This window comes from Pinus tabuliformis, chromosome 1_2, assembly GCF_031772625.1.
Source record: "Pinus tabuliformis cultivar Carrire ecotype Pingquan chromosome 1_2, CPIR1, whole genome shotgun sequence".
Lineage (NCBI taxonomy): Eukaryota > Viridiplantae > Streptophyta > Pinopsida > Pinales > Pinaceae > Pinus > Pinus tabuliformis.
The window spans coordinates 440,274,457-440,301,412 of record NC_142298.1 but is presented as its reverse complement, the minus strand read 5'-3'; the positions used below and the strand labels follow the sequence as shown (position 1 = coordinate 440,301,412).

Here is a 26,956-nt window from a genome sequence, read left to right as displayed (position 1 = left end):
AATAAAAACATGAACAATGTCATTCACCAAATTAAAATGCAGTGGAGTATACGAGAAACCAATCACACAAATGACACATAATTTTGGACAAATGTCCCTAGAAAAACCCCAAGGTGAGGAAAAACAATTTTCAGGACAAGGGTTCTATTATTAAATCTCTAGCAAATCCATTGATGAAAAATTAGATTTATTGCTTGCCTCGAATTAGAAAATCGATCTTCACCCCTACTAATCAAGTAAACTAGGAAAACCCCACAACCTTCCTTTTGCAAAACATACAACCCTCAAGAAGCAACTTGGCTCTTGTACGACCCTCAGGAAGAAGCTTGGCCCTTGTACGACCCTCTCTTAGCCCACACATGCAATCTAGAAGAATTTGGCCTCCTCTGGAAAATCACATAGCCCCTTCATGGCCTAGAGAAAATCTCAACCTCCTCTACAAAAATAACTTGGCCATCAAAACCTCCCTCTGAAACTTAGAAGTTGGAAGACTACCAGATGAAGAATAAACCTTAGAAAAATCCTTCTCAATTACAACTGTTGAAACCTTCTTGGTGTCTCACTGAAAACTCACCCAACAATACTCAGCTCAATGTGCTCCAATGTTGCCCATTTATTTCCCTTCATAATCTCGCATTCACAAATAAACGACCAAAATTAGAAGTTAACTTATTCCAATCAATGGCTAAGATCATATTAAAAAATTCAAAAAGATTTTAGAGGCAAATCGACCTTATCTCAACTAATGTAATTTAATTAACCACTTCTCCTAAGTTTAAACTTAGGAAATATTTAAAAATCATTAATTAACTTAATGAAGACATTTTCCTAGGTGAAACTTAGGAAAAATTACATGGGCTTAGAGATAATTCATTTCTTTGTGCTCCTTGCCCCAGTGACACCTCTCAAGGCTAGAACAATTGTCTAAGATACAATATTTAACAATTTATGCATTTTTCCCAAGATTTCGCTGAAAATGATATAGATGTGGTGGAATAATTCTACAAAAAAGAAAATTCCAGCAAAGTTTGTGCCTTTGAAGGAAAATTTTGACAGGAATGGTTCTTTAAGAGAAAGATAGAAGAGATTCAACAAAAAAAATGTAGATATCAATGTTGGATCAAAATTAGATCCCATAAATATCATAGTTGGATCAAGTGCCAGCATTGAAGAGAGACAAAAGATCAAGGATTTGGTCATGGAATATAGGGACGTTTTTGCTTAATTCTATGTTGAGTTAATAGCTTACCAACAAAACATCATTCAACACACCATCCCTTTGTTCAAAGGTGCTCAATATTATAGACATAAATTGAGGTAAATCAACCCCAAGCTTGCACCAATGGTTAAATATCTCTATCTCAACAAACTACATGTTATCTAATCTAGTGGTGGTTAGAAAGAAATTATGTCAACTTAGATTGTGTGTCGATTTCAAAATTTTGAATTTGGATTCCATTAAAGTAACCACACTTTACCAAATATGGAGATGTTACTATAACATATAACAAGGTCAGAAATGCTATATTTCTTGGATGGGTTTTCAGGGTACAACCAAGTGTTGGTGAATGAAGAAGACATGTTTAAAACACCATTCACCACTCCTTGGGGTACACTTGAGTATATTAGGATGCCATTTGGATTGATTAACACACGAGTAACCTATCTTAGAGCAATGAACTATGTATTCAAGGACATCATCAATAAGATAATTGAAATATATTAGGATGACCTCAAAGATTTCTCAAAGAATAGGAAAGATCGAATTAGTAACTTGACGCAAATCCTTGAAAATGTAGCGTTACCCACCAAAGTGGGTAACCCTATAAGAGAAAACTTTCCTCCTAATCTTCACATCGAGTTGCCCAACCATGCAGCCCCTAACAACCACCACTAGTCGACGGCGTGCCATTTTATCTTCGCCACCTGCATCGGTCATATGCTTCTCACTCATTCGACAAGAGCACATGGATGAATGTGGGCTTCCAATCGAAAGGCACTTTATTCATTTTGCAATCAGGTGCTTATGCTTGTTTGTATTTGGGGATTTGATATGGATTATGGGGTGACCTGGAAGAAGGAGGGGTTTGGACTATGATCTTGTTCCTTCGCCTTAAATGGGGTATTAATATTCAATCCTAGCCCAGTGGGGCCTCTCACAATTGCCCAATGGATATAGGAGAGGCAATACTTCAAAAGCCTTGATTGAGATAACATTGTTTCATCTATCATTATTCCATACTTGCCATTTTCCATCTTACATTACAAGCCCATATTCCACCTCCATTCTTCTGGTTCAACTGACAATTGGTTTTCTGGGATTTGGCACCCATACATCCGCATACTTGGGTAGGGCCCGTAACTTAGCCCTGGGAGGTTGATGCAGCTAAAAGAAAAATAAAGAGCATTTCATGGCCACAAAACAAAATAAAAAGAATATCAAAATGCAAAAGATGGTCGAGACATATGCATTGGCATGTGGGCAAAAGCCTAGAATGAGCTCTACCTCACTCATTATGGCCATCACTCGGTTCCTAAGCACATTGTGCTCCATTACATCATGAAAAGGAACCCTTGCATGTCCCAACCCCGATGAGTAATGAAATGACTCATCCTTAAAGGGTAATACAATTACTTATGTCATTCAACGCAAGCTCTAACCCTTTGAGCTGCAAGTAGTAATATGAAGAAAAATCAAGCAAAAGTAAAAGACAAAAAAGAGGGGTCGAAAAACAAAGGTTGAGATGGTAACTCATGCATCCACAATTGCTCCTTCGTCACATCTATATGCTCAGGATGTGTGGATCCCCATCATGTTGGTCCCTTTGACCATGGCACTTGGTCATGAAGTCTTCTCCCCTCCATACCATTGTTATTATTCACTAATACCTATTGCTTGAAGGGTGGACTGAGGAAATGTTACTTCCCCTTGGGGACTAGAAACACCTAATAGGGTTGTCCTTTAGCCACTCCTACCTAGGGAAGAAACACCATTGCGTACTCAAGACCCTCATTTTGGAAGGGAAGCCTTATTTGAAGTATTAAATAACTATTTACATTCAAGATTGGTTCACTTAGATGCAAAAATGATTATTGTCCTTGATGACTGGTTTCTTTCACTAGACTTTATGTTGTGATTGTCAAGTGGCTCAACAACCCATGACCCGACCACCTTACCCACATGTACCCAGGCCCTAATGAAGTATATTGAGATCCAAAGGTGAAGTGTTGATAACCTTGGGTCTCCAGGTAGCAGTAACACACCATACCTATCCCTGGGCACCTCCTACACCTAGTACATTTTGCCACTTTTCACCATATTTGATGATTCTTCAGGATGATACACCTGGACCCAGCATGCCCCTAAGCCAACCTTAACACCTTATGAGGGATGGTAGTTGATTTAGGGCCCATATGAGGATGGGGTCACCTTTAGAGACTTGGGAGTGCTAGTAGAAGAGATGGACACTTTGTCATAGTTGGAGACCCAGGAGACCCCTTTGTGGTGCCTCAAGTGGATTTTTGGGACCACATAGAGCCACTAAGAGAGATTTGAGGGCCAATCCTCAAAACATTATTTTTAGAGGCTTCTACACCACACTTGGCACTCAAAAGCATTAACACTTGACATATGGAGCAACTATCATGCATGATGTCAACCTAGAAGGCCTCACGACTCACACGATTCGACACTTTCTAGCATTTATATTTAAATTTAGTGGGCTGGTTTGTAACCCAATGCATTGTTGTGATTTAATTTGTTGTTTAGGGGGTTTTTGGCTAAATTATGTCTTGTCCTCCTCCTATAAATAGAGGAGAGGATCATTTTGTAACTCATCATCATCGCTTGGACTATTTCAACCCTCCTTAGGAGAATTTCGACCTCTTGTATCTTGGAAAGATGTGATCTATGGAGTATTTTGTATATTCGAGCTATTTTATTTTATTTGGAGAAGTTATATTGTATCAATGATGGATTATTCATGCATTTCATCTTGTTAGTGAGCTTTGGTGTTGCATAATTTTTCATTTAATGTCTAGTGTATCGAATGCAATGGTTATCCAGGGTTTTTCTATTGTGCCCTAATTTGTTGAAAATCAATTGCATAGATTATAGATAGCCTCATTGTGTGCACTACTCATATATGGAATGTGAATGATAATCCCCTTGGTGAACTCATGTTGTAGTTCTCCCAAGTGCCTTTAACTCCCCACAAAGGTAATATTCAGGGTTTTGTTGCTAAGGCATCAAAATATCCTTACTCCTTTGCAATATGTAGTTAATCTTAAACATCCATAGACTACATCAACCCAAGGACAAGGTAATGGCCTCGCCTAGTGGGTGATCAACTTCTATTTAATCCATAAATTAAGTTTATCTTTCTCTCTTCTTTAATTCGACCCTCTTGAGGCCAAGTGGCCCAATTAGGGCTTAGTGTGAATTGGCTAGGAAGAGGAATTATTGGTCTTGTAAGGTCTCAACATCAAGGTTTGTAGTGGTTGCCTCAAAATCATTCCCCTAGGTGATCTTATTTCCATTTTCATCCACAATTTCTCTTGTCCTAATTGTTTTCCCTAGGCTAAAACCCTATTTTGGTAATAGCTCCAGCTTGAGAGCTTGTTGAAGGTTTCATGTGCCTTTACTTTCTAATACTCATAATTGGAAACTTTTTCTTGGCATCTTGACCATAGATCATCCCAACACACAACATATCAATCAAACCCTCGGTCTTACATTGCCATAAAATTTGGTCTCTACTTGGGATGTGAATTGCCCTTTCTCATAGTTTGAACCTTGTTCTTAAGCTGAGCCATCCTTAAGTGGGCTATTCTGTCATTGAAACTCCAAACTTATAATATCTATTAATTGACCTACCTACTGGGATTCCTACCATCGGTGAAAATACATAAAGAGTAGGGGGTAATAGTTGTTGTGACAATGGATACTACCTTATTATTGTGACTTAGTCTAGTGATTGACTTGTTGGGTACCCCTTTACAAGGCCAACTTGATTTTGCGGCAACATGTAGAACATATGTCATGTCTCTAAATATCAAGAAGACAATTTTTAAGGTGGTTCAAGGAAAGCTTGTGGTTCACAATGTATCAACAGATGGAGTTAGAGTGGACCTTGAGAAGATTAAGGTTATTCACAACATTGAATTGCCAAAGTCAATGAAAGAATTGCAATCCTTCTTTAGAAAGGTAAATTTTATAAGGAGGTTCATTCCAAACATGGAAGAAATTATCAAACCCCTTAACGAGTTGCTAAAGAAGGATGTGATTTTCAAATGGGATGATGAAGGTCATGTGACATTGAATCAAATCAAAGAATCTATTGTGAATGCTTTGGTATTGGTAAGCCCAATTTTTTCTAAAAATTTTTAGTTTTATTTTTTAATTTTCTTCTAATGATATCATCATAGTTGTGCTGCTCCAAAAGAATGAAGAAGGATAGGCGCAACCAATAGCATTTATGAGTAAAATACTAAGGGATCCAAAGCTTAACTATGCTAGCATGGAAAAACAAGCCTATGCTTTAATGAAGTCACTAAAGCATTTTAGAACTTATGTTGGGTATTCTAAAGTGATAGCATATGTGCCTCATGTTCTAGTCAAAGATATAATATCACAAAAAAATTCTTTGCGAACAAGGGGAAAATGTGTCTTGAAAATACGTGAATATGATATAAAGATTAGGGCAAACAAGATTATTAAGTGAAACAATTGACAAATTTGTTAGCATTAGGTAATGCAGACTCTAGAGGCACTAGGACTTCAAGATCAACCTAATACCATGTTCAATGCAATGACAAAATAGTTTGAACATGAGGATTGATATTCAAACATAATCTACTACTTGAAGCAGATGATTAGTCCTACATACTTTCCGAAGTATAAGAGGAGATTTTAGGCTTAAGGCATCCAAGTATTGTTTCACGGAGCAAGGTATTGGTTGGAGGAATCCAAATCATTTGATACTGATATGTGTAACTCCTTATGAGGCAAAGAATTTGATCAGAAAATTCCATTAAGGGCTATCTAGTGGTCATCATGCAACAAGGAAACCCACCCACAAGGTATTGACGGGGGTAGTGTACTATTGGCCTACAATTTCTGCGGATTTACACAAGTTTGTAAGGGAATGTTAGCCATGTCGGTTTTTCATAGGTAAATAAAAGCTAGCAACATTACCTTTATACCTAATAGTGGTGGAAGCATCATTACAACAACGAGGCTTGGATTTCATAGATGAATTTAAGCAATGGCCACAAATGGATTTTGACAGTGACCAATTACTTCACTAGGTGTGTAGAAGCAATCCCCCACCAAGAGGGCAACTGATTTAGCAATGATGGATTTTTTCTAAAAGACATATAATTACAAGATTCAATGTCCCTGCTTAAATTACAACAAATAACGCCAAAGCATTTAACTTAGCAAATATTCAAACATTTTGTTTCAACTTTGGCAATATCCTTTCACATTCTTCATATTAATATCCTCAAGGTAATGGAATGGCCGAGTCAAGTAACAATAATTTAATGAGTATTAACAAGAAATCTTAGCCTCATAAACAATGCTTCTCCAACAGTAGACTCGGTCACCCAAGGAGTATGCGTCCAACACAAGAAGAGAGGGACTTGACCCTTTATACATAGAACTAGGCCTCCAAAAGTTTATCAGAACTCGACCCTTCATAATGATGCAACTCATCCCTCTTTAGAGACTGATTTGACCCCTTCCGACAATAAGAAAACTCGGTCCCTTAGCAAATATAGATTAAGCCACATCAGCAATAAGAACTTGACCCTTTCACCACAACTCTACCTTGGATTTGGCTTGGAAACTCCACTTGAAATAAGATTTATAGAAAACACAAAATCCGAGCTTAAAATCAATTGATAATGCATTGAAGTCTTACTCCAGCTCTGCCATATTTTCTCCTTTGAATCAAAATGACAAAATTTGAGTGATTTTTCTCTCAAACTAGCTAGGGTGTATGGTTTCAACACCAAAATTAGCAACCGACAATGCGGATTTCCAAAAACCCTAGGCTCTTCCTCAAGAGCTCTCCAAAATTCTTTTTCTCAAGTGACAAATGCAAAAATTAGGAGAGACTCCTTATTTTCCCTATTTTATAATTCATTTGCCACTTTTGCCACATTTTTACCTTTTTATTTTATTAGTCACTTTAGTGGATTTTCTCACTTTATAAGTTAAAAGTGATTTTTCATTAACCTAGGACCCATGTCCCTTTTCACCACTTTATCTTTTGTAATGTTTTCTCCTAGGAAAATCATGTTCTCTTGATTAATTTTTCTCGTCCTAGTGTAATGTCCCAAATGCCAAAATTTTGGGTTTTCTCGATATTTTAACTCAAAATTTCTTCAAACATAATTTTCATTCATAAACGGAAGATTTCCATGTAAAATTCAACACCATAGAACTGTAAATAACAATATTGAGCAGAAATAATCTCAACTTAATTCATAACATATAAACTGGGGTTACATGCACATACAACCAAAAGAGCTGAGATGAAAAGTTGGCCTCCAAGATAATCTGCTGCACTGCTATGCTGGCCCTCCAAACTGAACTAAACTGCCACTGTTAAGCTCTCCTGTGAATTCTGGATGAATTCACCAAGGGGAGATGGGTGCTCACCCAATCTCACTAAATCACCCGAGGGTTTCTGTCCTGGGGCTACCAAGGAAGTAGAGAACCGAGTTCTCCAACCTCTCATACAAGAAGAAATCACAAATCCAAGATGTCCTCTAATGGCCTCCTCCTCTTTTACAGATCTAATGGACCCCTCTAGAACCTCATATTTTATTATTATTTTAATCATGGAGAACTTTTCCCTCTTTTATTTTAATTAAAATATTTTTTTTAATGCGGGAAAAAGGTAAATTTGCCACCATGTCTCCTCAAATCACTGAAACTCACATCTAACCATCCCATCATGTAGATCTTCTTGTTCTGGTTCCAATGAGCTATTACACTAAGGTGTTTTTTCAAGTATTCCTCCCAGAATGCCACCTTAAGCGTAATTAATTGAGTGAGGCCAAATAATAATTTTGTTTTCTGAAAGTTGTCGGAATGTACCGGAACAAAAGACAAACTGTGCGGATGATGGAATATACCAAGCGAATGCCATCAGACCTCATAAAAACTCCTCAAAACCCCTCCTGGGCCCGTTGATGACACCAACCCGCACCTATGCCTGTCTGCCCCTAACTCTGAAAGTCCATCCTAACCATATCATAAGGAACACCAGAAAAAGGAACATTACAAATCCTCCCACCCCAAGATTTCTTGCCCTCAAGAAATCCAAACCTATGGACCATTCTGGTGGTCCAACGCAACTAAGACTGAATGCCTGGATCCCATACGAACCACTGAGTGATGCTTTGCCTCTGTGTTAACCCATCATGAATGGACCCCTCAATGCCTAGATCCCAAATTGATCTCTGAATGTACTTGTCATCAACCAATCCTCCTGGATCCCAATACCACCATGGGCAATCATTGCCCAAGTCCCATGGCTCAGATTGTGCTCTGTCTCCGGTTATAGATGCTGCTCCATAAAGCAAATACCAACTCTTTAACTCTCTCCAATATCGCCTTTGGCATAGGCTGAGGTCAACCCCACTCTGCTGATGCTGGGCTAGTGCTAATGAAATACTGATGAACTGTCGGTCCACATCTAACTGCCCACTAAAACATGTAGTAATCCCCTCATCTAAGCGCCCCTGTTGTACTGTGCCCCAGACTAAGGTTGATACTCCATCAAAAGGATACCAACTCATAATCTCCCGCCAATCTAAGGCATGGACTTTGGTGTAAGGAACAAGTCTACTATGTTGATGTTGGTCCACGCTTAACTCATGCTGCTCTACTTGGTCCATCGACAATATCCAATAAGAGAACCCTATATCTCTCCCTACAATGGGTATGAGTGGCAACTGTGTTGCACGCCCTGTCTATGTACTCCTAGAGAGGGTTGTTGCCAGGAAACATTGTAGCTCTGTTGTCTGCCACTACACCTGTCAGCACCTCATCAGTGGGTAGGCCCAAAGATGGGTGCACCACCATCTCTAGAAGATCCTCTCTCATGTGTTTGAAGCTCCATACTCCTCTGGTCTATTTGTCACCTGCAAAATTGTCCTGTCAAGTCCCAACGCCTCCTGATGACCAATATCTGCAAACACTACCTCCCTGGTGGTTGCCTGCACATCTGCCTGCTCCCCTCCAATGGTTGGCCCCAAGGGTGTCTACTCCATCATGGGCTCAATATGAACCTCCAACTGGCTCTCCCCAAAAGGCTCATCATGCATATTGTGCACATCGTCCTCCTCAACCAACTCATGCTCCACAGTATGCTGCTCATGCTGAATCATCCTGAATGTCTCCCATAGGGTCCACTGACTGCTCACCATACACAACTGAATATAAATTTGGCATGCTTGTCAACAACTCCACATGACTCATTCTCCTCAGAGGCATCCTCAAATGAACTAGTGGACTTGTCCAAAGAAGAATCCTCACCTTGAGATTCAGAAGGAACCTCCTCCTACTCTACCTCTATCATCTCCTCAATGTCACTCAAGCATGAGTGATTAGGTCCCTTGCTAATGAAGCAAAAATCCTTCCTCCTTAGCTCATTCTTGTTGCATGATCCACCAAACCTTAGGAGCTCCTCCCTAGTCAACTGTCTCCTGAACAACCCAATGTTTTGCTCAACCAACCTTTTGGTTAGTTCATAAGCAATAGGTGAAACCAATTGTTCTCTCCTCCAAATGGTCAACAATCTAGCCCGCAACTCCCTGCAAATGTCATCACGATCTCTCATAACTGAAGACAAAATGGACAACATGTTTGCTTTGCTCATGTTAGGGTGATGTTTCTTAATGTTAAAGAAACATTGAAACATCTGCTGGATCAAGTCATCACACCCCACATGAAGCATGATGTCATATGTTCTAACCATGGCCATGATTTCTAACACCTCAAGTTTCTTCCCAAAGGTAGAGCCTGCACTCTTGTCCAAGTCTTGAAAAGTCTCTACTATCAACTTGAAAACTCTCCTCATAATATCATCATTGAAAAGAGGTATAGGTGCGGTCAGTCTCATGAGGTGACTGAGACAAGATGCATCTGGAATTCTAACCGCTTCACTCCCTTCTAACTGGTTCACTTTAGAAATGAGTGCATCCGGTTCATCTAGTTTGAAAAGGGATTTCACTATGACCCTCATGTGTTTCAAATCTGTCCCAAGTGCAAACATTTTGTGTCCTATTTCCTGCCCTCCTACACATATTTCGACGGTTCTTTATGAAGAATGGCATAGAACCCATTTGATAAGGGTCTGTTGTTTGTCGTCGTTGGTTTATGAAGGGGGTTTAGGAAGGTTTGATCCATGCTTTTTCACAACAATGGCAAAACACCTCAAGCTGCATGACTTTGAATCTCGAACAGAATTCAACACATAGCAATGTTATACAAGGCTACCTCACTCCTTGAGGTTTTCAAATCATATTCTTATATATTGTTTGCAAGTGAGTATTTTCAGTCAATAGGTAATCCGCACACACAGTGGTTTTCTTTCAACTTAAAGATGCTTCAGAATATATTAAATTGGTTTGGGAACATGCTTAGAAATGCTCTTGTATTCACTCCAGATAATCAGCGTACACTAACATACAGACATACAATTTTACAAAAGCAAAAACTACAGAAGACAATGGGATAGATGCACCTGGTGTGTAAATTGGCAGGATATTTTCCTAATACAGTAGCCGATCAGATTGTTGCTTTAGTAGCGTATACCCAGCAAATAACTCCACTGTATCGTATCTTTTACTCACTGCTCCAACCTTTGATTAAACCCCGAAGCATTTATACTAGCTAAGAAAATCCGTGAGGCCATAATCTGGCACGCAGAGGCCTTTCCTGCTCGTCTTTATGCTCTCTCGTCCTATTGAGTGAAACTACGCTCAGTTTCTCTGGCGATAGCAGAACTTGTCCTTTAATAAATATGGAGTTCGACCACTTTTAAATCTGACCACTTGAACGAACTCATTCAAGGATACTAGCTCAACCTCCACACGATCCCAACAACTTGAATAGGGAACAATGTTTTAATCATGCGCTCGTGTTCCTGGGCATAACCAAATCGGTCCACTCGACAGCTAGCAAACAAACTCTTTATTTGTAAAGTCACGCTCTGGTTGTAATTGTTGGGAATTTCTGATAATTCCAGAACAGACAAACATAGAATAATATTCTGTTTTTAACACTCTGTTTTAACACAGGAAATCAAAATTGTTTGCGGAATACGGTGTTTCAACAACGCTGAAAGTGGTGTTTCAGAAACGCTGAAAGTGGTGTTTCAGCAACACTCTGTTTTTGACGCAGCGTAACAAAAAAAATATTTTCTGAAAACAGAGTTTCAACAACGCACAACAAAAGGGACTTTGTATTCATTAACAATACTTCCTCTAACAGAGGGATTACAACAAGGCTGCTTCAGAGGCAGTTCAAAAACTTCAAAAACTTCACTCTGTCAAAAAAAATTACATTACTGTGTCTGCACTGCTGTACATTACAGAAAGCAAAATACTCTGTCTTCTCTGAAAATCAACACACTGTCTTTGCACTGCTGTGTCTGCACTGCTGTGCATCTACAAAACACTTTGTTTCTGCTCAAAAATTAACGCTGCTGTAACACTCTGTTTCTTTCTTGAAAAGTTTTACACTGCTGTGTGTAAATTTTCATTCTTTCATACGCGCTGCTGCGTATTACAAAAAAAAACTATCTCTGCACTGCTGTGCATTACAAAGAGAACTTTGTCTCTGATAAAAATTGACACACTGTTGTGTTTCACATTACATTTCCATATTCAACAAAACAGAACATCACATTTGTTTTACTTGTGCCGTAAAAACAAAACTACACCTGTGAATTAAAAAAAATAAAATTAAAATCTTACCTACATTTACCAACCAAAGTAATAAATTACCATCATTTCGTGAATGACCACCATTTCGTAATAAATCGCTGTGTAATGGCTGATTCAGGCAAGAACTGACGCTACAGCTGTTTAATGGCAGATTCATCATTACAGGGTATGGCAAAGGACTAGCCCTGCAGTTGAAAATAGTATTTCAACACTCCCCTTTAGTTTCAACTGCTGGGTTATCAATCATACCCAGAAATTTTCTCAAAAACTCAAAACTTTTCTGTCCCAATGGTTTAGTCAGAATATCAGCAACCTGCTCCTGAGTCCTGTAGTGTTGTAAAACAATTTCTCCATTGTTTACCAATTTCCTGATGTAATGAAACTTTGTGTCAATGTGTTTCGTTCTCTTATGAAACACAACATTCTTGGATAATGCAATAGCTAAACTGTTGTCACAAAGAATCACAGTTCTTTTTGTTTGCTCTTGGCATAAACTCCTTAACATCCTTCTCATCCAAACTGCTTGACATGCTGCTGCTGTAGCTGCCACATATTCTGCTTCTGCTATAGACAATGCTACAATAGGTTGTTTTTTAGAAGCCCATGAAATGGCTCCTGAACCCATGTGAAAAACATAACCGGATGTGCTTTTCCGATCATCTACACTTCCAGCCCAATCACTATCAGTGTATCCAATTAAATCTGAACATTCTGAAATAGTATATAAAATGCCAAACCTTTTAGTACCTTTAACATACCTCAGAATCCTTTTTGCTGCCTGCCAATGTGCTTCTTTTGGCCTCTCCATGAATCTGGAAATTAAACTAACAACAAACATTATATCCGGCCTAGTTGCAGTCAAATACATGAGGCTGCCAACTATGCTCTTGTACAAACTAGGATCAAAATCCTTGCTGCTGTCCTCTTTGCTGAGTTTTAATCCCATCACTGTGGGAGTGATTGCTGCTTTGCTCTCCTGCATGTTAAATCTTTCCAACACTTCATTAACATATTTTGCTTGTGAGATAAAAATCCCATTTTCATTTTGCTCTACTTGTATTCTTAAGAAGTATCTCAGCAAACCCATGTCAGTGATTTCAAATTCTTCTTTCATGACTGTTTTGAAATTTTCAATGAGATAATCATCATTACCTGTGAAAATAACATCATCAACATATAACACAACAATTAGTATTTTACCATCCTTTTCTTTGATGTAGAGGGTGGGTTCTCCCTCACACTTGTCAAATCCATTTTCCAGTGGATAGGAATTTATCCTACTGTACCATGCTCTTGGTGCTTGCTTCAGCCCATAAAGAGATTTCTTCAATCTACATACTTTGTGCTCTTGGCCTTTCTTTTCATAGCCTAGAGGTTGTTCAATGTAAACCTCTTCCATTAACACTCCATTTAGGAATGTTGACTTCACGTCCATTTGGTAAACTTTCCACTTGTTTTGTGCTGCTATGGACCAGCATTGCTCTCACGGTTTCCATTCTAGCAACCGGTGCAAAAGTTTCTTCATAGTCTCTCCCATACTGCTGCTTATATCCTTTGACAACCAGTCTTGTCTTGTGTCTTTCTATTCTACCTTCAGCATTACTTTTGGTCTTGTAGACCCATTTAACTCCAATGACTTCCTTTCCTTTTGGTAGTTCAACTAAATCCCATGTCTTGTTTCTTTCTATGGCATTGATCTCCTCATCCATAGCTTCTATCCATTTCCTATCTTTAATTGCTTCTTCGAAATGAATAGGGTCACAACATGACAATATAAAGCAAACAAAGAGTTCATATCTTCATTTGCTGCCTCTTGCTCATAAATATCACTTAAATTTCTGAACTTCTTACCTCTTTCATTTGGTGTGCAAGTTCTTGAAGAAGCACTTGAATTTCCTCCTTGTGATGTGCTTGGAGAAGCACTTTCATTTCACCTCAAGGGTGTCCCTTGCTGTCCTTGTGTTGGTGCTGCTGTTTGGGGATGTATTTCAGCCATCTCCTCATCATTTTCATCATGTGACAAAGAGCTCTTAACATTCACTTTTTTCTCTATGCTTCCATCCCAAGCTTCCTCCTCAATAAATTGAACATCTCTACTCACAATAAGCTTCTTGGTGGATGGGTTATACAACCTGTAAGCTTTGGATTCCTCACTGTATCCAATGACAATACATTTCTCCCCTTTGCTGTCCAACTTCTTCCTTAGCTGATCTGGAATGTGTGCATAAGCCACACATCCAAAAACTTTCATGTGGGTGACTCCTTTCTTTCTCCCACTCCATGCTTCTTCCGGCACTTTGTTCATGACTGCTTTTGTAGGGTATCTATTCAAAATATATGCTGCACAATGTACAGCTTCAGCCCAATAATCATTTGGCAAATGCTTTGCCTTTAACATGCTCCTTGCCATATCCATGATTGTCCTATTCTTCCTTTCGGCAACTCCATTTTGCTGCGGAGTGTACCTAGTGGTAAACTGCTTATGAATTCCATTTTCTCTACAAAAACGTAGAAATTCCTTGGAGATATACTTTCCTCCTCTATCAGTCCTTAGAACTTTGATATGCTGCCCACTTTGGTTTTCCACAAGTGCCTTGAAATTGCAAAATTTTTCAAACACTTCACTTTTGTTCTTAAGGAAATAAACCCAAGCTTTTCTAGTAAAATCATCAATGAATGTTAGTATGTAGTGGCTGCCTGCAAGTGATGGAGTTTGCATTGGTCCACATAAATTTGAGTGGACAATTTTTAAGGGTGCTTTTGCACTTATGCTTTTCCCTGACGGAAAACTTTCTCTGTGTTGTTTCTCCAAAATACAACCTTTACAAAGGCTGTCTGGTTTCTTTATCAATGGTAATCCTCTTACCATTCCTTTTCTACTCAACAAGTTAAGACCTCCAAAGTTGAAATGTCCAAATCTCAAGTGCCACAACCAATTTTCATCTTTTGGTTCAATTTGGAAAGCCTCGTGTCACAGCTGCTATTTCTTCTTTATTTTTCAAATCTGCGTTCATTCTGAGAGGGAACATCTTGTTCCTTGTCATCTTCACTTCATCAATACATTGTTCGCTGGGTGCTCTATCCATGATGGTGCATACATCATTCACAAATAAAACATTGTAACCCTTTTGAACAAGTTGTCCAATACTTAAGAGGTTACACTTCATTCCAGGAACATAATAAACATCTGCTATGGTTTTCTTTTCTCCTTTCTTTGTTAAAACTTTTACTTCTCCTTTTCCCATAACAGAAACTTTATTATCAGTCCCTAGTGTGACTTGTGACTTCACATTCTGATCTAACATGGAAAACAGGGCTATGTTTCCTGTCATATGGTTGCTGCAACCGGAGTCTAGAAACCATACATCTTCACTCTTTTCTTCAGCAATATTACAGGCTAAAAACAAATTGTTTTGGTTGATATTTTCTCTAGTGAAATTTGCACTAGTTCTATTACTCATATCATGCTGCTTCTTCCTACATTCATTTGCATAATGCCCATATTTTTTACAATAATAACATTGGACATTGGATTTGTCATACCTTTTTCCTTGAGCATGATGTTGTCCATTTTGTTGGCTGCTGCCTTGGCCTTGATTCTGATTTGGATTGCTGCCTTTTCCTTGAGCATTTGCTGGACTGTTTCTTCCACCACTGTTTTGACTTCTTCCTCTTCCTCTCATGTTTCCTCTACCTTGACCTTTTCCTCTTTCAAAGGACATATGGGTCTTAAAGGCATGTTCTAGAGATGAGTTTTCATTCCTACTCAATCTCTGTTCATGTGTTATCAGTAATGCATGTAGTTCATCAACTTTGAAGTTTGTGAGATCCTTCGTCTCTTCTATGGTGGTGACAATCACATCGAACTTTGAGGGTAGGACCCTCAATAGTTTCTTCACAATCCTCTTTTCTTCAAGAATCTCTCCACGAGACCTTATCTGTGTGACCAGATCAATTACTTGTGTGAATAATGAGTCAATATTGTCTGACTCTTTCATGCATAGATTCTCAAAATCTCTCCTCAGCGACTGTAGTTTTGCTGTCTTCACTTTCTCCATGCCTTGATAGGTTGTCTTGAGAGTTTGCCATGCTTCTTTGGATGTCTTGGCTGCTACTATCTTTGGAAACACACTCTCATGCACTGCTTGATACAAAAATATGAGGGCTTTTGAGTCCTTCTTCTTATAGCTCTTCAACAGTTCTTTCTCTGCCTGAGTTAATCTATTAAACTCTTCTTCATCTGCTGATTTTTCAAATCCATCCTCAACAAATTCCCATAAATCTTGTGAGGCAAACAAAGCCTTCATGGTTATTGCCCAATAGTCATAGTTTTTCCCATTAAATTGTGGGAGCTGAGTATTAAAGATACCCATGCTAGTGCTGGTGCTGGAGCCAGCGATTTTTGCACTCTTGGATTTTTGACTGAGTCTTCACTCTGCTGGAGAAGCTGTTGCAGCAAGAAATTCTTCCTTCAGCTTCTTTGACGCCTTCAAAGAGCCTGGACAAGCTCTAATACCATGTTGGGAATTTCTGATAATTTCAGAACAGACAAACAGAGAATAATACTCTGTTTTTAACACTGTTTTAACACAGGAAATTAAAATTGTTTGCGGAATACGGTGTTTCAGCAATGCTGAAACTGATGTTTTAGCAACATTCTGTTTTTGACGCAGCGTAACAAAAAAAATATTTTTTGAAGACAGAGTTTCAACAACGCACAACAAAAGGGAGTTTGTATTCATTAACAATACTTCCTCTAACAGAGGGATTACTACAAGGCTGCTTCAGAGGCAGTTCAAAAACTTCAAAAATTTCACTCTGTAAAAAAAAATTACATTATTGTGTCTGCACTGCTGTACATTACAAAAAGCAAAATACTCTGTCTCCTCTGAAAATCAACACACTGTCTTTGCACTGCTGTGTTTGCACTTTGCACTGCTGTGCATTAACAAAACACTCTGTTTCTGCTAAAAAATTAACGCTGCTGTAACACTCTATTTCTTTCTTGAAAAGTTTTACACTGCTGTGTGTAAATTTTCATTCTTTCATACTCGCTGTTGCGTATTACCAAATAAATTATCTCTGCACTGTTGTGCATTACAAAGAGAACTTTTTCTCTGATAAAAATCGATACACTGCTGTGTTTCACATTACATTTCCATATTCAACAAAACAGAACATAACATTTGTTTTACTTGTGCCGTAAAAACAAAAACTACACCTGTGAATTAAAAAAAATAAAATTAAAAACTTTACCTACTTTTACCAACCGAAGTAAATTACCTTCATTCTGTGAATGACCACCATTTCGTAATAAATCATTGTGTAATGGCTGATTCAGGGAAGGACCGGCACTGCAGCTGTTTAATGGCAGATTCATCATTGCAGGGTATGGCAAAGGACTGGCCCTGCAGTTGAAAATAATATTTCAACAATAATTCGAAAACTTGCTTGACGGCTGACACGCTGATCTGGTAATTACTTTGGTGCCTGATTTACACGGTGAGTTAGTTATCGAACTCACCTGGCCGGACGTTATAGTCTACTGGGTGAATCACAGTTTGTATCATATAGTCCAAAAAGTCAACGTGATGTGTTCCGACTCACCACGTTCAGGCAGCTAGTGGTCAATAAGGTGACTCCATTTGTAATTTATCGATGTGTGGTGCCCAGTCACAATGTACAGGAGATAATGCGGCATGACTGTTGTTAGTTTGACAACAAATTAGTAACTTTGGGTAAAATGTAACTAGACAGTTTTATACCGAAATATTAGTTATGTAACGACGGTCGATGATATAAAACTAACAAATGCCCATGAAATGTAATGTGCGGAGAATCATTGTTGAATAACAAATTCCAATCCATTCAGTTTCTTGTCTTGGTTATTCTGTTGAGCTTTCTTGTTTTCTTCATTATTTCAGTTATTCATACAACAAGTGGTATCAGAGCGTGAGGTTGAAGAGCCAGAGAGCGTGAGGTTGAAGAGCTAGAGAAGGTGAGGTTGAAGAGCCAGCGAGCGTGTGAAGACCAGAGCGCTGTGGAAAATCCTGTCAGAAGGCTGAGGAGCAGACTGGAACCTGCGTACTGTCCAGAATCTGCGTGAAGAAGAGTCCAGAACTGGCAATCTTGCCTGCGTGAGAGTCGCGTGAAGCTGTTTCTTCTGCGTTAGGTTGAAGAGTCCAGAACCGACGTTGAAGAAAAGGCAATCCAGCCTGCGTGAGAGCGGTTCCTGCATGAAACCCTGCGTGTTTGCACAAAGGTGCGTGAAGGGCGGTGTGCTGTCTGCGTCTATCTCCCCTGCGTATGAAGACCAGAGTGTGGGCTGCTCTGCGTGCAAAGAAAACCCCTGAGTCTGCGTGAGGTATACGCTGGGAAGGTGTGACCTGTATTTGCCAGACTATTTGCCAGACATTCGCTGACTACTCTGCGTGCTGTCAGTGCTGGTTGCTTGAAGGAAACCAGAAAAGAGGATTTCGATCAGCAAAAGAAATTCGGGTATTTTTTTTAAGTTTTGAGACAAATCTTGTTTCAGAATTTTCTTTGTTTAATAAAGAGGTGAATGTGTGAAATTGAAGAAACAGAAGACAAATTTTTTTTTTTTTTGGAAGGAAAGGAGAAAAGAAGTTTGTTTTCTAAAAAGGGTTTTTCTATTTAAATTGAATTTTTTTTTCTGGAGAAATAAGGAAATATACACTTTAGTTGAAGGAAAAACTTTCATTGGAAAATAAGGAAATATAAACCCTTTGCTGCAAAGACTGAAACCCTAGGAGAAGAACAAACACTGAAACCCTAGGAAGGAGGAAAAATGGCCAAGATGTCGAATGCGAAATTCGAGGTGGAGAAATTCACCGGAAAGAGCAATTTTGCTCTTTGGAAACTGAAGGTTAGGGATTTGCTTGTGCAACAAGGGTTGCACAAGGCATTGGATGGGGTAACTAAGAAACCTGCAACCATGACTACTTCAGACTGGGAGGACTTGAATGCCCGAGCTCTCAGTACCATCCGGTTATGCCTAGCGAATGAAGTTCTCTTCAATATTATTGAAGAGACTACGGCGTCAGGATTGTGGGAAAAACTTGAAAATCTCTATATGACAAAGTCATTAACTAACATAATTTATCTGAAAAGGCAGTTATACAGTCTTCGAATGAAAGAAGGTTCAAACGTTGCAGAACATTTGAATGTTTTTAATACACTAATATGTCAATTAACAGATATGGAAGTCAAAATACAGGAAGAAGATAAAGCCATAACCTTGCTGTGTTCTCTGCCTGAATCGTGGGATCACTTCGTAACTTCAATTAACTTCAGCTCCGCTGATTCTTTGAAGTTTGAATCAGTCGTGGGAGCTCTCCTGTCTGAAGAAGTACGAAGGAAATCCAGCACTGAAATAGCTGCATCAGAAGCCATGGTTGCTAGAGGACGCTCAAAGGAAAGAGGAGAAAAACCAAGGGGGTCTTCCAGATCGAAATCGAAGGGAATGAAGTGTAAGGCAAAATGTTGGAACTGCGGTAAAGTTGGACACTTGAAGGACTGTTGGAAACGAAAGGAATTTGAAAACCCGAAGAACAAAGCGAATCAGGTCGATTCAGGTAAGATAGACGAAGTTTTATCTGCTGAAGAATTATGTATGATAGATGAAACTTCACCTGAATGTAATGTCTCTCAGGGTTTTGATAGCTGGCTGTTAGACTCTGGTGCTTCGCATCACATGTGCCCACATAGAAATTGGTTTACTTCATATAAAAATGTAAACGATAGTTCTGTGTTTATGGGTAACAATGTGTCATGTCAGACTGTTGGGATGGGAGATATCAGGATTAAGATGTATGATAACACAGTTAGGACATTAACTAGTGTTAGACATGTACCTGATTTGAAGAAAAATTTAATCTCTTTGGGAGTGTTGGATTCAGATGGATATAAGTTTACAGGTCAGGATGGCGTCTTAAAAGTCTTTAAAGGAGCACTTGTGGTTATGAAGGCAGAAAAGGTCGGAAATCTTTACAGGTTAAAAGGAAGTACTCAGATCAGTGAAGCAGCGGTTGCGTCAGAAAAGGAAGAAGCAGGTACTCGTCTATGGCATCAGCGATTGGGTCATATGAGCGAGAAAGGTCTTCAGATATTGATGAAACGTAAATCTCTTCCCGGTCTGAAATCCTTGAATTTAGATTTCTGTAAACATTGTGTGTATGGAAAACAGTGTAAACAGAGATTTAAAGTTGGAAATCATAATAGTAAAGATGTTTTAGACTACATTCATTTTGATCTGTGGGTGCCTTCCCCTGTTGTGTCATATGGAGGTGCATTGTATTTTTTAATGTTCATTGATGGTTACTCCCGTAAAGTTTGGGTCTATATGCTAAAAAGGAAAGCTGATGTATTAAATGTCTTTAAACAATTTAAAGTAATGGTAGAGAAAAGAACATGGAAATCTATTAAATGTCTAAGAACTGACAATGGTGGTGAGTTCACTTCTGTTGAATTTGAACAATACTGTAAGGATGAGGGAATTGTTAGACACAAAACTGCTGTTTATACTCCTCAGCAAAATGGTGTTGCTGAGCGTATGAATCAGACTCTTATGGAAAGAGCCAGAAGCATGATCAACAATGCTAACTTGCAAAAGGAGTTGTGGGCAGAAGCAGTATCTACTGCTTGTTATTTAGTTAACAGATCACCTTCAGTAGCAATTGATTGTAAAATTCCTGAAGAAGTTTGGACAGGTCAGTCTTGTGACTATTCACATTTGAGGATATTTGGTTGTGATGCTTATTCTCTTATTCCGAAAAATCAGCGTTCAAAATTAGATCCAAAGTCGAAATGTTATGTCTTTGTTGGGTATGACTATGGAGTGAAAGGATATAGGTTGCGGGATCCTACATTGCGGAAGATAGTCATTAGTAGAGATGTAACATTTGATGAATCCTCTTTGTTAAAATCAAATGTTGAAAGAATTGAACAGGAACAGGTATCATCGAATCAACGAGTTCAGTGGGAGGCTAGACTTTTTGGTGACAGTCGAAAGGAAGGAGAGACTTCTGGAGAAAAAGGTGTTGAAGACACAAAGGAAGCCGTTGAAGCTTCTGAACCAGTTCAACAACCAATCGCTCTGAGAAGGTCTACAAGGGAAAGGAAAACTCCCAAAAGGTATGAAGATTCTGCTTCATCTTTTGCTTTGATTACTGAAGATGGGGAACCTTCTTGTTATCAGGAAGCAGTAGATGATACAGATAGCGAGAAATGGAAAATGGCTATGGAAGAAGAAATGGACTCCTTAGCCAAAAACAATACCTTGGATCTTGTAGAGCTTCCTGAAGGGAGAAGTGTTGTTGGATGTAAATGGGTCTTCAAGCTGAAACGGAAAGTTGATGGAAGTATCGAAAGGTATAAGGCGCCACTGGTAGCAAAAGGGTATTCTCAGCTTGAAGGTATAGAATTTCATGAGATTTTTTCTCCAGTTGTAAAACTTGTTTCTATACGTACTGTGTTGGCACTAACTGCGTTGCTTAATCTTGAGTTAGAACAGTTAGATGTTAAAACAACTTTTCTACATGGTGATTTGAACGAAGAGATATATATGGAACAACCAGAAGGTTTTGTACGAGGTCGCAGCAGAAGATTAGTTTGCAAGCTCAGGAAATCATTGTATGGTTTGAGGCAGTCTCCCAGAAAATGGTACAAGAAGTTTGATTCCTTCATGGTAAGCCAGAACTTTATAAGAAGTGAGTATGATTATTGTGTGTACTTCAAAAGTTTCAATGGCATATTCATTATCTTAGCTTTGTATGTTGACGATATGCTTATTGCAAGCAAAAGCATGGAAGAGATCAACGGGTTAAAGGCTCAACTCTCTAGGACGTTTGATATGAAGGATCTTGGAGCAACAAAACATATCTTGGGCATGGAAATACACAGAGACAGGAAAAATGGTAAGCTTTGGTTATCACAGCAGAAGTATGTGGAGAAGGTACTTGAAAAGTTCTCTATGAGTAATGTGAAACCTGTTAATGTTCCACTAGCTTCCCATTTTATGCTTTCTTCGGTTTTGAGTCTTAGAGCTGATGAAGAAAAGCAGTATATGTCTCATGTACCATATGCAAATGCTGTAGGCAACTTAATGTATGCGATGGTATCTACAAGACCTGACATTTCACATGCAGTTGGAGTTGTCAGCAGGTTCATGGCAAATCCAGGTAAAGAACATTGGCAAGCAGTGAAATGGGTGCTTCGATATCTAAGAGGCACAAGTGACCATTGCATCGTCTTTAATGGTAGTGAAGGATTAGTCTGCGGATATGTAGATGCTGACTATGCAGGTGATTTGGACAAAAGAAGATCTACTACAGGTTATGTCTTTACTCTTGCAGGTGGAGCAATTAGTTGGATGTCAAAGCTTCAAGAAACAGTTGCATTGTCCACTACCGAAGCTGAATATATAGCTGCTTCAGATGCCAGTAAAGAAGCAATCTGGTTAAAGGGTCTGCTCGATGAGATTGGAAGGACGCAAGAGAAAGTGAATGTACTTTGTGACAGTCAAAGCGCTATTCACTTGGCTACAAATCTTGCTTATCAAAGCAGAACCAAGCACATTGATGTAAGGTATCATTTTCTGAGACATGTGATCGATGGCGGAAAAGTAGTTCTTCAAAAGGTCCATACGCGAGAGAATTGTGCAGACATGTTCACAAAGCCAATTACAATAGAGAAGCTGCGGTGGTGTTTAGCTTCTCTTGGCTTGCAGAAAAGATGATGAATGGGCATGGGCAAGAGATTAGAAAAATTGTTGTCAAGATGGGGTTTGTTAGTTTGACAACGAATTAGTAACTTTGGGTAAAATGTAACTAGACAGTTTTATACCGAAATATTAGTTATGTAACGACGGTCGATGATATAAAACTAACAAATGCCCATGAAATGTAATGTGCGGAGAATCATTGTTGAATAACAAATTCCAATCCTATTCAGTTTCTTGTCTTGGTTATTCTGTTGAGCTTTCTTGTTTTCTTCCTTATTTCAGTTATTCATACAACAACTATCACACACAACATGCTTAAACTTCACAATCTCACGTGCACAACAAATTCAACCGGTTTTTCGACCTTTAAGGTGAGTTTATCTCAGTCCGATGATATCGTTGCTGCTTGCTGTTATAGACAAACGGGCACACAATAAATTGTTTATTCCATGACCAACATTGGTGACCCTCTCGCAATAGGTATTTCACGATCTGGTGAAGTTTGGATATTTGTTGTAGATTAATGCCGCCCCACTACGTGGACCCCTGTCTCGATTCTTCTATGGGGAGATGGTTTGGCAAGTAATGGATGTGATCCCTACACCACATGTCTACGGTGGATGCTTAGCGACTCCACTTAGCAGACAATCTAGTCAGAGTGGTTCGGTGTGGCCCGCACGATAAACATCATGGGAGTTGTTTTTAGTGTGATTTTCTGGTAACAGAATTCTGAGGAAAAATCTGAGGAAAAATTAGAGGTGAGGAAAAATTAGAGGTGAAATTTTGATTTGTGTTATTTAAACTGGTTTTTTAACTGCATATTTGGATTCAGCACCCTGAAAATCCATATTGATTGTCCAAGGATTACCCATCAAGCTTGTGATTTCAATAAATTGCTAGCTTGTGATTTCAATAAATTGCTGCTGCATTCAAAAAAAAATTGACCAAAAAAAACCACTAAAATACTTCAAAAAAAAACCAAAAACAACTCCACACCACACCAGAAGCAACGCGCAACAATCACATTGTTTCGGTCAACGTTGCAATGCCGCTCCGTTAGAACTGTCGTCGTTGATTACAACCTCCACTGAGACTTTGGAATCTGATCCAACCCTATTAAACTTGTTGTGTTGACGACTCTACACTTCAAACAATAGCAATCGTTCCCCCTGATATACTTCTTTGTTGTCCCACAAGAGCCCATCAATACACATGTAGCTGAGCAACAACTACATAGTAACTACGAGCAGCTCGATACGTCCCCTGGCTGCCCATTCACATGCACTCAAACTTGATCCGTCGCCATACATATTAAATCAACGCAAAGGTCGTCATGAGGGTCCATTGATTGCCCGTTAACTGTGCTCAACGCATTTACACTCTCAATTTGGACAAATATGTAGATCACAGTCCGGCTGCTACAGTGAAGGAAAAACAAATGCGCTGATCAATGTCAAAGAACTGGTTAATAATTTTAGCTTTGATCTCTAAGCGGAAGTTTGGCATTCCAATTCTGACAGTGGTCTTGCCTTCAAACTGGACAGTTTGACGCCCCCCTTCAAATATGTTACTACTCTCTGAAAAATTCTTGGTCTTTAAAAATGATAATAACTCGGTACCCCTTAATTCGATTTGAGTCAATCAGCCCTCCAGAGCGCCTTTTAATATTCCACGGCCCACCTTTATGGTTTAATTTTGCGGCCCTCGTTGTCGTTCAAACATGCGGGTTTGCAAATTCGGCCACGCTGAACTAACCCAAGCACTTTCAAATTTGTCCATCCCCTTTTTCTTTTTAATAATAAATATTGGCCCCATGAAAATTTACGTGATGTATGGCGACCCAAATGAATCCACCACCCCTTAAAAATAAAAATTCAACTATGCATTCCGCCCTTTTGATCCACGACTTTTGACAAGGTTAGATTCAATTCGTAGAATGATTATTATGCATTAGACAATTTGCTCAGGTTATAACAATTTGTTGGGCATTTTCTCTGACCATAATCGCTGCAACTCCACATGCTGAGCCTCAGGCTGAGCCAAGACCAAGGCTGTAATACCACTGTAATGTCCCAAATGTAAATTTTGGGTTTTCTTGATATTTTAACTCAAAATTTCTTCAAACAAAACTTTCATTCATAAAGAAGATTGCCATGTAAAATTCAACACTATAGAATTGTAAATAAAAAAATAATGAGCAGAAATAATCTCAAGTTTTGGATGAATTCACCAAGGGGTCTTATGAGTTTTGGATGAATTCACCAAGGGGTCTTATGAATTTTGGATGAATTCACCAAGGGGAGATGGGTGCTCGTCCAATCCAAATAAATCACCTGAGGGTTTGTGTCTTGGGGCTACCAAGGAGCTAAGCCCTCTTATGAATTTTGGATGAATTCACCAAGGGGTCTTATGAATTTTGGATGAATTCACCAAGGGGAGATGGGTGCTCGTCCAATCCAAATAAATCCCCTGAGGATTTGTGTCTTGGGGCTACCAAGGAAGTAGAGAATTAGGTTCTCCAATCTCTCATACAAGAGGGAATCACAAATCCAAGATGTCCTCCAATGGCCTTCTCTAGAACCTCCTATTTTATTATTATTTTAATCATGGAGCACTTTTCTCTTCCTTTTTTTTTTAGTTAAGACTAACCTAAGTACCCACGGGGGATTTGAACCGGTGACCTATCGCAAGGAGTGCCTTAACAGTGCACCATTCACTGTCAATCCAAAGCCCCGTGGGCAACACTTTTCTCTCTTTTATTTTAATTATAATATTCTTTTTAATGCGAGAAAATAGTAAATTGGCTACCATGTCTCCTCGGGTCACTGAAACTTACATCTAACCATCCCATCATGTAGGTCTTCTCGTTCCGATTCCAACGAGCTATTACGCTAAGGTGTTATGTCAAGTATTCCTCCCGGAATGCCATCTTAAGCGTAATTATTTGAGTGAGACCCAATAATAATTTTGTTTTGTGAAAGTTGTCGGAATGTGCCGGAACGAAAGACAAATTGTGCGGATGATGGAATATACCAAGAGAATGCCATCAGACCTCATAGAAACTCCTCAAAACCCCTCCAAATCCCCTGAGCCCGCCGATGACACCAACTTGCACCTGTGACCTGTCTGCCCCCAACTCTAAAAGTCCATCATAACCATGTCATAAGGAACATTAGAAAAAAGGAACATTACACCTAGCCTATGGGAACCTTATTAGGCTAGCAGATCCCCTCCTTATGACTCCTAAGCAGATGGGGGCATTACACCTTGTTGGAATAAGAGTGAAGGTAGAGAAAGAAAAGATGGAAGAAAATCACCCTAAAGAGGAGGATTGCTTATTGCCTTAAAAAGATCAATAAATAATTTTATTCATAGGAAACTCCTTGTCCTCATTGAAGAACCACCAAAGAATGTCGCAAGTAGTAATGGCCAACAACCTAACAATGTTAATTCACCTAGCTCAAAGGAGCCACGAGTTTGAATATCTTTGTGTTGACTATAAAAAATGTCTATGGTTCGCTATGAATGCTGTATAATATGTTGAGTTTATACCATAGTTTTAAAAAGTAGATTCGAGTCTTGAATCAACGACTTATCTAACTTGGTTTCGAACCGGGACAAGATCAAATTGGATTCAATGACCCAGATATTGAAAAAATACATAAAACAATTAATTTTTAATGAAAAAATCTATGTTAGATCTAAGACTTTTGTGATCCATAATGTAGATATGAGTCTTTCGGATTAATCACATCGTTAGGATTTGGTCTTAAAAAGATGTTTAGAACCAACTAATATGGTTCATCCTCAAGAACAAGGTGAGAAATCAATTGATGTGAAGGAGTAAATAGCATGGATGCATCATTCCCGAGAGTTAGTCGTTGGTTAATATGTGATAATTAAATATTTTATTTCGATATTATAAATAGATTATTTAATAATATCAAGTTTTATAATAATAATTTTATCTAAAAAAATAATTTTTTATAATATAATTTGTTAGGGTTTGACTTATTCAAGATAAATTTGATAATATTTCAAATTAAAATATTATGAATTTCTATAATAAGAATATTATCTCTTAAATTGTTTAATAGCTGTTATGTAATAATTAATAAATATTTTATTTGGATATTATAAATTGATTATTTAATAATATTAATTTCATAATCATGTTATCTAAAAATAATGAATTTATATAATGTAAGCTGTTAGGGTTTGACTAATCCAAGATAAATTAGGTTTAAG

The 26,956-nt window shown here is 38.6% G+C and overlaps 1 protein-coding gene across 1 annotated transcript in view; it reads right to left on the bottom strand.

Annotated features, from left to right (window-relative positions):
- LOC149206242 (putative boron transporter 2) overlaps nucleotides 1-24,339 on the bottom strand; it is a 53,586-nt gene extending 29,247 nt beyond the window's left edge. Inside the window, exon 1 of the mRNA XM_089395367.1 lies at nucleotides 23,710-24,339. The gene's annotated coding sequence lies outside the window, so the exon portion shown is untranslated. The remainder of the gene's footprint in view (nucleotides 1-23,709) is intronic.
- Between the last annotated feature and the right edge of the window lie 2,617 nt (nucleotides 24,340-26,956).